The sequence below is a fragment of the Toxorhynchites rutilus genome, chromosome 3 (assembly GCF_029784135.1).
Source record: "Toxorhynchites rutilus septentrionalis strain SRP chromosome 3, ASM2978413v1, whole genome shotgun sequence".
NCBI classification, from domain to species: domain Eukaryota; kingdom Metazoa; phylum Arthropoda; class Insecta; order Diptera; family Culicidae; genus Toxorhynchites; species Toxorhynchites rutilus.
Genome location: NC_073746.1, coordinates 316,340,280 through 316,352,596, shown reverse-complemented (window position 1 = coordinate 316,352,596; position 12,317 = coordinate 316,340,280).

Sequence of the window (12,317 nt, the reverse complement as noted above, 5' to 3'; positions counted from 1 at the left end):
CGATTTCTTCTCTTCGCTGGTCGGCATGAAGGGAATAGATTGATCTCATTCATGCACGCTGTTTCTCTGAGCTTTATAGTCTCTGAGAGAAACAAGTCATGGGCATATTATACTTCTGCTGGGCCATTTAAGGTGAAGGTGGAAGCTAGCCACAAATGGCTGCCACAATGGCGCTTATTTCTTTCATCTCCCTCCCTCACCTCTCGCCCGAAAATCAATAATTTTGCGAAACAGTGTGAAGAAAATGATCGTTTTCGCACACTTCCCATCAAGTAATATCAACCAAACTCTAATCGATTACTCACAAGATATTAAATTTTCATCTGCTTTCGCACCGTATAGTGAAGAACGTCGGAAAACTCGAGCAAGTGCTCTGAAAGTTAAATTTTCGTTTTTCAATCTTCTGCAATGGTTTTGTTTGTATTGGTGGAAGCATCGTTATTTTTTCGACATTGATGCCAAACAACATCATCGAAACAGCTATAAAAACCACTCAATAAAATGTTATTCCGGAGTCATAGCGTCCCATGTCATGAAAATCAATAGAATAAAATTGTGTTGATATCAATACAATTATTATTTTTATGTTTAATGGGTCTATAATGTAAGTTTTAGCAACTTTAACATTGGGTAAGAAAATTGAATTGCAGAGCTCGGAACACTGCCACGGCTGCCTATGCTTTCAAAAACAGTAAACGGAAAAGTATTAAATTCAATCTAAATGCCTCGGCCAACGAAGAGAAGGGTTAAGGCTTTCCAACGTGAATATGTGAAAACAATACGATCAACGAAGGAAAATATTAAGGAATTATCAACATCGAGTTACTATGCGGAAGAACTTGTTAATACCAAAAGAGCCCCAATTCGCATGTGTTATAAATTTGCTCATGTTACGCTCGCGTATAATCAGAATCATATGCAAATGCACCTTCTATATATATTTATATTTGCAATTGTTCATCGGAACATATCGTTCATACATTTTACTTTAGTATTGAATTGTTATTTGTTTTTTTTTTCAAATGTATTCAAAGACTCGTGTCAATGAAGCGCCACACAGTCTGATAAGTGAATTGATCTATTTACGTGTGCTTTGCTCTTCTCTCACAAACACTATTACCCCATTTTTACACGAGGGTTTACCTATACTACTACAATGGCTAGCTTCCACCTTCATCTTAACACCGTATGATTGGAAATTTAGAATTTGGGTGCCTTACAAAATAAAATTCGTAGCTCTTTTGTTATTCAGTATCTAAAATACAGAACGAGTGCCGATGACTGAGGGTTAACGAATCTACGTACTGACGTAGTTGTTACCTTAAATTTTGAGAACACGGTCAAGATAAATCCATTCTCGCTTAGGGGGTACGTATTACACACTTCTCCTATACCATCAATAGTTCCAAAGAAATGCAATTTCAAAAATGTAAAACGTACTTGTCATGCGATTTGATTTTTTTTAAATAAACCTAAAACAAATATTATTTCTGTTATCGAAAGAACACACAACAGAATCATGATGCAAATTACAGAGACTGATATATATATATGTTTTAAACGTTATATCTATTGAACATAAATATTGTCTAATTACAAATACACAAAATAAAATGTGCACCTCATTCTTTTTTAATTTTTTTTATTTATTTAAATGTAAATAACGCAAACAATCTTTTTTTTTCCTTTTTGGTGTCTTATTATGTGATTTATTATATTACTAGATGACCCGGCAAACGTTGTTCTGCCATATAAATTATTTCTAGTGAATATTTTGGGTGTTGTTGAAACATATATAACGTATTGTAAACGTGGTTCAACGATCTATAAATTTATTCGAATGTGATCAACAAAACAGAACGAATGAAAAGATTTGAACGAAAATGTGTATAATGTGTCTTGATTCAATGTATTTCTTTAATGAACTAATATGTTTGATCTCTTAAAAGTTAAACGTAAGGTAAAAAAAGTAATATCTTTTTTTCGTAACATAGAAAAATGAAATGAAGAAAATCAATATCAATTTCGTTCGATTGTTGTCGCGGTGGAAAATACCCGTTTGCCGTTTTCAAAATGGACGGTTAGGTTTATAACTGTTCATGAAATGGGAACAACGATACGTCAGACAACTTCAATGGAGCTGATGTATCTGCTAATTTTGTAGCGCAATTTTTAGTCGTTTTTTTAGTATTTAGTTTTTGTGGAGCAATTTACTCTCTATCAGATTCCCAGACCCGGAAACAAATTCAAATTGCTTTTAACAATGATCGATTGAAAATGATTACTCGATGTCATCTGAATACATAGAAGACACAGTGCTGACCCTAACTTACCTTTTTTATGAGTTTCCTTGCATTGCCATCAAAACTTCATCTATAATATAAAGTCATCAACAGACACGATTTTCGTTCAAGATTTTCCCCACTTGCAGAGAATGTATTACCTTTTTACATAGAACACATTTGATATGTAGAGCTAATTTTGACGTAGGACTACGTCTTTCATTTCTATACCGGGGTGTAAAACCAAAGTTTCGAGAACGAAAGCGTTACGCTGGAGACCGAGATTTTGAGCGTTAATAGCTCTTAAACAACTGAACGAAATGGTATGATAAACACTTCATTTGAAAGATAAAATGTCTACGCGTCATATACTTGTTACTTTTTCATCCAAAAACTTGTTTCAATAGTCTTAAAATTGCTTTCAAAACAGGCTATTGAAATCAAAAATCGGTATATAAGCGAGCGGCGCTCGTAAACCCACTCAGTTATGATTGAACAGCGATTGGAGCATGTTGTCGCTGTTGTTGTGAAGCTAATTTCGTTTATCATGAATGCGCTGATGAACGGTGTCCCCAAGAGCCTGTTTGTGCACCTAAGGCCAAAAGGGAATCCATCAGGAGGAGAGTGATGCCACGGTTCCGCTTGAAACATCGGAGCAGCCGCCACACACACACACACACACACATACACGCGTGGAATTCTCGTTGCTATCAATCTTTGCTGAAAAATAATCTGCCAGTTCCCCTGGGAATTGAAAAATACATTCATGCGAAATAGTTTATTTTAATGTTTTCTATCCATATAACACTGCAACCAAATACATTTGGTTTTGTTACTTTTCAATCAATCGCAATTAACAGGAAAGCTTCTGAATATGTTTTTCCCCATCAGTGGAAATTTTCGTATCCAATATTGGATGCATAACATGAAAAACGGAAAATGTTTCACATCGCGAAAATCAAGTCATTTTCGAGCGATTATTTGCTTTCTACTCATATAATGCTTCGACCAAATACATTTCGTTTTGGATTTTTTCAATCAAGTGCGATCAACGTAAGACCACGTCTTTCGGCAATTTATTAGAGGTGCAATGAATCTTTAGGAATTCCCGCTCTACGCGCACTGGCAAACAATGTTTACTCAACAATTTCTCAAACTAGAAATGGGTGTTGTGAGAAAGGATTAGCGAACGCGAAAACGACAAACGGGAGAAAGATACGTTTGGAGGTTGAAAGAAAATTGTCAGAAAACTTCTTCATTCTATCATTCAAATAATGTGATTCATACCACATCGTTTTGCCAGAAAGAGATTATTAATACTCAAAGGAGGAATCGAGTCCTCCGAGGAAATTACCCAGCGCAAATTAGAGTCGACTATCGATTGCGACATTCGTACACAAATAATTTTATAATGCAGTTTCACCAAAGTGATTTCTTCGGATATATTCACTACATCATGTCATATATTTCATATTCTTCATTATGAAATCCATATCCATGGCACCTAACGGTAACGAATTATTATCGAAACCACGATTTTCGCTAAATGCTCCTTTCAGTTCGGCCTGTAAAAAACTTTTCTGTACTCTAATCCATCAAATTTGGATCTCTAATCCATCAAAATATGCTAAGCTAATATAGCACGCTCTCCTCGGATACGATGGGCCAGCTGGATGTCCTTGGGCATGATGTGACGCGTTTTGCATGGATAGCACACAAATTGGTATCTTCGAATAAGCCTCCTGCAGCGTCATAACCGCGGAACTTTGGAAGCGCAAGTCGGTTTTGAAGTCCTGAGCAATTCCACGAACCAAATGCTGCAAAGGTAGCTTGCGGATCAGCAATTCGGTCGATATCTGATAGCGACGAATTTCATGCGAAGTTCCCGGTCGATAGCGATGTGGCTTCTCCACCTATCCTGCTACTGGTGCGCTTATCCGAGCTGACTTCGTGTGCCTTACCACCGAATGACTAACGAGCTGTCTGCGAAAGACTAACGAGCTCGAGTCCTCACGGTGTGAGAGTAGAGTAAGAAATGAACCAAAGCAAAGGAAGCGTCATTTTATAAACCATAAAAGTATAGAATCTAAATCCCACCCTTATTATATTCGTGAGTATACAGTAAGCTTATACAATAAAGAGGGTGGGGTTTACATTCGATTCTTTTCTGTTTTATAAAATGACACTTCCCTTGCTTTCGTTCATTTCTTACTCTACTCTCGCACCGTGAGGACTCGTTTCATCGGGACTAAGCAGACAGCTCGTTAGTCTTTCGGTGGTAAGGCACCACGAAAGCAGCTCGGATAAGCGCATCAGCTGCAGGAAGCGTGAAGAAGCCACATCGCTATCGACCGGGAACTTCGCATGAAATTCGTCGCTATCAGAAGTCGACCGAATTGCTGATCCGCAAGCTACCTTTGCAGCATTTGGTTCGTGGAATTGCTCAGGACTTCAAAACCGACTTGCGCTTCCAAAGTTCCGCGGTTATGACGCTGCAGGAGGCTTATTCGAAGATACAAATTTGTGTGCTATCCACGCAAAACGCGTCACATCATGCCCAAGGACATTCAGCTGGCCCATCGAATCCAAGGAGAGGGTGCTATATTAGCTTAGCATATAATCATCGGCCCTTTTCAGGGCTCCAAATTTGATGGATTAGAGTTTAGAAAAGTTTTTTGCAGGCCAAACTGAAACGAGAATTTTCGTTTGGATGCCATACAGCATCGAGAAAATTCCGGAAAGATCTAATCGTTGCTGAAAAATAATCTGCCAGTTCCCTGGGAATTGAAGAATACATCCATGCGAAAGAGTTTATTTTAATGTTTTATAATTATATGGCGAACACAGCGACCAAATACATTTGATTTCGTAATTTTTCAATCAAGTGTAATTAGCTGGAAAGCTTCTGAAGATTATTCTTTCCCATCAGTAGGATATTTTCGTATCCAATATTGGATGCATAACATGAAAAACGGAAAATGTTTCGTATCGCGAAAATTATATAATTTTCAATCGATTATTGCTCAGTCGCCGAAATTTTCATACTCAGAGAGTTCATTCTCCTCCAGTTTGCCTTCCAAATTGCCATCGTAAACCACACCTTCTCTCGATTCAATCACGCACGAAAAGCATACTGAAATGATATTCTGGTGGTGAAACCGATTCATTTTTCGTGAGGCGTCGTGCACAAATTACATAACGCGATAAGGGGGGAGGGGGTAGATGTTGCGTTACTTTCTGTTTATTAGAGATAGGAAATTGCGTTACGAAGGGGGGGGAGAGGTGGTTCAAAACTCGGATTTTTAGCGTTACGTAATTTGTGCACGACGCCTGAGGACATCGACAAGACAACATCGTTACTGAACGAGCTGAACGGCGAGGGATCGAGGGATTCATTACCTGGCCTGACCTGACCTGAAATGCAATCAGTTTGTTTTAACTGTGAGGGAGCGCAGAAAAGCCGATGCTGCCGCCACACACACACATACACGCGCGCAACTCTTTTCGTTTGCTGGTTATCGAGAGGAAACCTGGAAAAAAAATGATCGTTGTTGAAAAATAATCTGCCAGTTCCCCTTGGAATTGAAAATTACATTCAAGCGAGTTTATTTTAATGTTTTCTATCCATATAATACTGCGACCACATACATTTGGTTTTGTGATTTGTCAATCAAGTGCAGTTAGCAGGAAAGCTTCTGAAGATTATTCTTCAGAACAAGGTTTTTTGTATCCAATATTAGATGCATAAAACCTTGAGTCTCCAACGTAACACTCTCGTTTTTGAGGTCACCCAAATATTTATTTATTCATTCATTCAGGATGGATTTAGATTCAACTTCAAACAAATGATCTCTAAATCAACGATAGTCCTACGTCACCCTTGCGGTTATACCATAGATATAACCCACTTCCTGTTTTTCATTCAAAATTTTCGTGGTTCACATATATGGAACACGGAGCTTAATGTCGGCTATGTCGAATTGTATGGCGAGGTTGGTATATCTGCACAACTCGATTGGTTTTGAGTCGAACGGACTATTGAATGCAAAATTGCAATCCGTTCGGGTAATTCTGACTCGATCGGATTTCAGAACACGGGTTAGTAGTTGATCAGTACGCAGATCTGGAATTTCTGAGGAAATTACATAATCGATATCCTCAGAGACTATCAACTTTCGTGTCCAATCCTCGTGTCTTCCATTCAACCGAATGCATCTAGTGGGACCGAACCCGATTTACACTTAATTTTTGAACACACGCTCTTTACCTTTGCGCATATGTGGATCATAAATTATTGGGACAGCTCTTAGAATGGGGTTGTCCTCATCATATCGAATCATCATATGATACATTTCAAAATGAAAAATGATGTTCATAATGAATGAATTACCTTCAGCGGGGTCTCGTTGTTTAATGTTTGTGCAATATCCGTCTTGTCCCTTCAGAACAACTTCAGACCCTTCTGACTTGCATTATAATCACACATGTTCTACAGCTAGACACTTAGAATACAAGTACTTCTAAAAATGATGCAAGTAATACTACGATGATAAGGCGAACGTTGGGAACTTTAGTGCTATTGAAGAACATGGAGAGAGTCGTATGAACGATGTGTTTCAACGATGAATTTCAGATTATTGTTTTCTCTTCGAATCACAATTTATCGCGTCACTGTGCAGTCGCCATCTATGATTATAGCAACGCTTGCACATTAAATCTACAAACGTGTTCTCCAGCAACTGATTTATCAGGATTGATGACAATAGCGTGACTATCATTATGTAAGCAGAGCAAGTGTGGTTTGAAGTGTTTCAATAATTCGTTGTGGTCATTGAAAAATAGTTCGCCGGCGATATGCCTGGCCTCAGACGAAGTCAGGTCACGAATGTGTGAATAAAAGTTCGATGTAGCGGGCGTAGCGCTATCTGTCATTTAACAACATAAATAACTTCGTACTGTTTGGAAAACGAAGGACGGTTAAATTATTTCAATATTGTTTATACAAAAAAAACCTGAAATCACCATCAAAAATAGGGTATGGGGGTTACAATTTGTGGTTTTATAAATTACTAGCTGACACGGCAAACTTCGTCCTGCCCAAAATTTAATTTTTGTTAACAATACCTTCAAAAATTCACGTTTTTTACTAAGCGCAAGTTCATGGGTCCAATTGCAGAACTGTTCATTGATTGGTCTTCTAATCGACCCCGTTGAATTTACCTTTTACTTTACCTTTTATATTCACAACACACAAATTGTACTAAGATTTTCAAAACAGTGTTGGATAATTTGATGAAACCAGAATATGTGACAAATTGTTTGTTTGTATGTACAGAAGCAGACATCTCTTTATTTTTTTAATTTTTTTATCTTTTTTGATCTTGCACCCAAAAAGAAGTCACAAGAGGGTTGTGTCCCAGACACAACCGCATAGTTGACGTAGGATTCCGTTAGACTGTCTGTCATCGTTAAACTCTTTGATAATGATTTGGTTTTAATGTCTCTGTTATGGAACACATTTCGGTAGGAACAAAAGTTTTTCCTACTTTCATGTATTTGCAATGCCGATTCCCCCCAGGCAGCTTGTTTTTGATGTCTCTGTTAGGGAACACATTTCAGTGAGAACAAAAGCTACCTCTAGGTGTCTCCGTAGTCACATTGGTTGCGCGTTCGCTTAGTAAGCGATCGATCGTGAGTTCAAAACTCAGGGCCCTCATTGACCATCCTTTTGTTTTTACAGAATAACTACGTCCACGCAACATTCATCAGCGATGGAGATCGATCCACGGTCGAAATAAGATCGATTCATTCAGACAACTGCTCTGCTCTGCAAGACACATCGGGCTGCTGTTCTATAAATAACTCAACAATGATCAATCAACTGTCTCCGCTGTCCGGTATAACTGAATAATGGAATGAATCAACTTCGAACTTGTTGGTGGTCCCGAAACGAACCGATGGAATTAGAGTGGCCTTGTAAAAACAACTGAAAATGTTTGATACATGATTCATTTTTGTTTTCGTGAAATTTTTCATGATCACTCTATGCGCAGAATAGAAACTGAGGGCGTTACTTCACGGTGAAAATGAAATAAAGTCTATATAACCTTGCATAAAATTCATTTCGTTTTTATCGTGATGTAGCAATTTTTCATAACTGTTACATGCGAAAGCAAAACAGAAACTGATACCTACTATTGGATTGCATCACGGGAACACCAAGCCGAATGTGTAATGGTGTGCGAATATTCCCTCGCTCGCACGCATTCACAAGCAAACAAGTTTTGATGACTGTTTCATTCGAATGCAGAACAGAAACTGATGCGAGTAAAAGTACTAACGCCTTGCATGTGTTCGCTATGGTTCCCCAAACACTAATGCAAGCGAGCAAAACAAATCACAGCTTGCATGAATTTACTATGACGGTTTCCGTGTTCGGGAACACATTGCGATCACCAATCATCATCAATGAGCTAGATTATTATGATTTGAATAGCTTGCTTTCAAAGCAGTTTGTAAGCTATTGAAACGTATTTTAGGACCAATAAGTGACAATCATATAACTCTTTGACATTTTATCTTTCGGATGAAATGATTATTATACCACTCTATGCAGCCGGTAAAGAGGTATTAACGTTCAAAACCTTGCACTCCAGAGTCACTCTCTCGTTTTCGAAACATTGAACTTACACCCCGGTACAGTAATGAAAGACGTAGTTCTACGTCAAAAAAAATCTCTCTAGGTTCATGTATTTGCAATGCCGATTTCCCCCAGGCAGCATGGTTTTGATGTCTCTGTTAGGGACCAGCCGCATGTGTCGTCAATTTCGACCAATCAGAAATGGGTAGCTCCGTTAGGATAGGGGTTGAGATTTTTCAATTGTTCGATAGTTAGTTTTATATATTATTTTCTTCAATATAAAATATCGATTGACGCAAGAATTTCATCAATCCATCATGAAATGACTGAGCAATAAGCGTTTGAAATTGGACAATTTTCACGATGTGCTTGATTTTCGATGTTCAATTTGTACCCCAATATGTTCCCGAAAGACATAATCCTACGTCAAAAATTTTAGTTACAGTTTTTTCGAATAAGAATAAATGTAAATGTTTGTTCGTCATAAATCATAGATTAGAAAACTACTGACTTGTTATGAAAAATGAGGGATATTTGAAAAACTAATCCCAGCATTTCAATTTCACTCGTGTACAAATATAATTTATCGCTAAGTTTGAACACTATAATTTTCACTCGACTGCCCGTTTTCCGTGATACTTTTGACAAGCCTTATGGAAAGAAAAAAACTCATCAAATGTGAGGAACCCTGCCCACCCTGCTTGGTGACGGTCGTTTTCTGTCCCGTTGGCCATGACCACGAATGATTCCTAATTCGTCATAAGAACGGCACCCTCTAATCTCAATAACCTATTCGTGACTAGTGTTTATTAATTTGAAACTACTGCCCAGCGCATCCCTTCCTCCCTCGTCAGGGCCATCACCATCGGAGAAATCAGCGAAACGAACTTCCCAGTGCTTTCCTTTTGTGACTAATTCAATTCCGCTGGCCATTCTTTCGCTAGGAGGGGGTGTCCTTTCGGAAAGAGGGCGGGGGAGGGTGGAAAACTACATGCAGAGAGCTTCGTCTTGGTCGGTCCACCGAGCCAGTTTGGTTATAAATTAGCATTCGTAAATTAGTTTCACAGTCGGAGTCATAAACACAGAAGAAACAAAAGTTAACTCGGAGCAAAGTACTACCTCATGAGGTCTTGTTAATTTATAGTTTGCCGTCTGAGGGGGTGGGGGTCGACATTGCGAACGATGATATGCTAGATTTTCACGGGTGAACTGAAACGAAGTCCGACTTCACAAACATCTCGACTGGCCGAGGTTGACCATGATTGATTGGAGAGCCCCTCCGGTGGGACTGGAATGAATATCATTCGGGTTGCTTTCCCTCTTCGTTCAGTATTCGCTTAATTTCTCCAAGAATAGCCATTTTTCACGCCATCGTGTCCTGAAAAGGAAAGGGAACCGTTTGCTTGTCAACCGTCAACCGTCAACTTCTCGTAATAAACCTTGATGATTTGGGCGGTGGCATGCAGGTGAAAGAGGTAGAAAATAAATCCGATTTATTTAATTAATTCTACATATTTTTTCGGCACTTTTGTGGCACAGCACAGGGCCCACGCGGAAAGCACTAGCGTTAAGGACGGCCAAACTATTCCGGCGTAGCATTAATCGGAGCTATTCCCATTAAGCCGAAAGGTGTGGAAACTAATGGTTCAAATGTGGCAGAATGGATGAATTCGGGGCTATTTAGCAACCGTCAAATGATTCATTAGAACGACCAGCGGACAGCCAAATAATGAAGCCGAAGTCGCCCCCGTTGAGAAGGGTGACCCAAGTTGGACAAAATCAAAACAACACAAATGTCCTTCACAATGTTAATAATGGATTATGTTGGACCACCAGTGAGAACTGATCGTCAGTGCTGAGATTCCGAATGCCTAATGGATGTTGGGAATAAGGCCGAGAATTGAACCTTTCGCGAAAGGTCAACGGTGTGACTCTGGGCCGGAAAACCGGAATTATGATATATTGTGGTGACATTTGAGTAATTCCAAATGAAATCGACAAATGACAAAACATGAGTATTTTTGAGGCGATTGAAAGTGTGTATTCCGTTTGGGTTAGAGGAAATATGAGTTTTCCACAGCAATTGGGAATTTTTTAACTCAAGCGTAACTTTTGAAAAGGGCGTATCGATTTGAGTAAAAGAAATCTTTGGTAATTTATATCTCAAAAACCATGAGTCGTACCGAAATAGTGTAGAAAGAGTTGTAGAGTATTAATGGTTGAATATGAAAAAAATGTACACTGAGAAAATAAATTAGTACTCTTTTTTTATTTACAAAATAAAAATTCTATTTGCAATATCCAAAATACATTTTTTTTAAAATTTTTTCATACAAAATAGAAGTCATGCGAAAAATTTAAAAAATGGGCCCAAGATGGTAAAACTATTTTCGACGAACTTTGTGGAACATCGAATTTTTAGGAATTTTCGAAACTTCGAATTTTTGTATGTTAACAATCATTTTTAGCCACAAATTTTGAATCCTGATGTGATTTAAAACAAAAAAGGTTATTATCAATCTTCTTCTAAACGTAGCCATTCTCGAAATATTTAAGAAAATATTGCTAATTTATTGTCTTTTTTATTGTAAATAATCCCTTTTAATTTGTTTGTCGTGTTATACCGTCATGTTCATTAAATTTTATAAACTTGCTTATAATTTCCAACAACTTTTCCAAATACATCATCATGGTTCATTTTTTGACTCAAGCGTAACTTTTGAAAAGGACGTATCGATTTGAGTAAGAGAAATCTATGATAATTTATATCTCAAAAAATATGAGTCGTACCGAAATAGTGTATTAGAAAGAGTTATACAGCCTTATTCTGTATTCCGCCGGATTTCCATTTCGTTCGAAGCCGTTATTTCGTTCGAGTTATAATTTCGCATTCCCTATTTCGATCGTTTTGTCCGTTTAATGTTCGAAGAGAAACAGATCGAACAGAATGCAAAAACAACTCGAACGAAATACAGAATGGAATTTTATCAAGTCGTTCGAAATATTTCGAATCGATCGAAATACAGAATAGGGGTGATAGAGTATTGTTGGCTTAATTTGTCTTAAAAATAGTCTTAAAATTGCTTTCAAAACAGACTATTGAAATCACCAATCGGTATATAAGCGAGCGCCGCTCGGAAATCCACTCAGTTCAAATTGAACAGCGATTGGAGCATGTTGTCGCTGTTATGGTGAAGCTCTTCGTTTATCATGAAAGCGCTGATGAACGGTGTCACTAAGAGCCTGTTTGTGCACCTTAGGCCAGAAGGGAATCCATCAGGAGGAGAGTGATGCCACAAACGGTTCCCCGGGAAGATCACGAAGCAGTCGCTACACACACACACACATACACGCGCGGAATTCTTTCCGTTTGGATGCCATTTAGCATCGAGAAA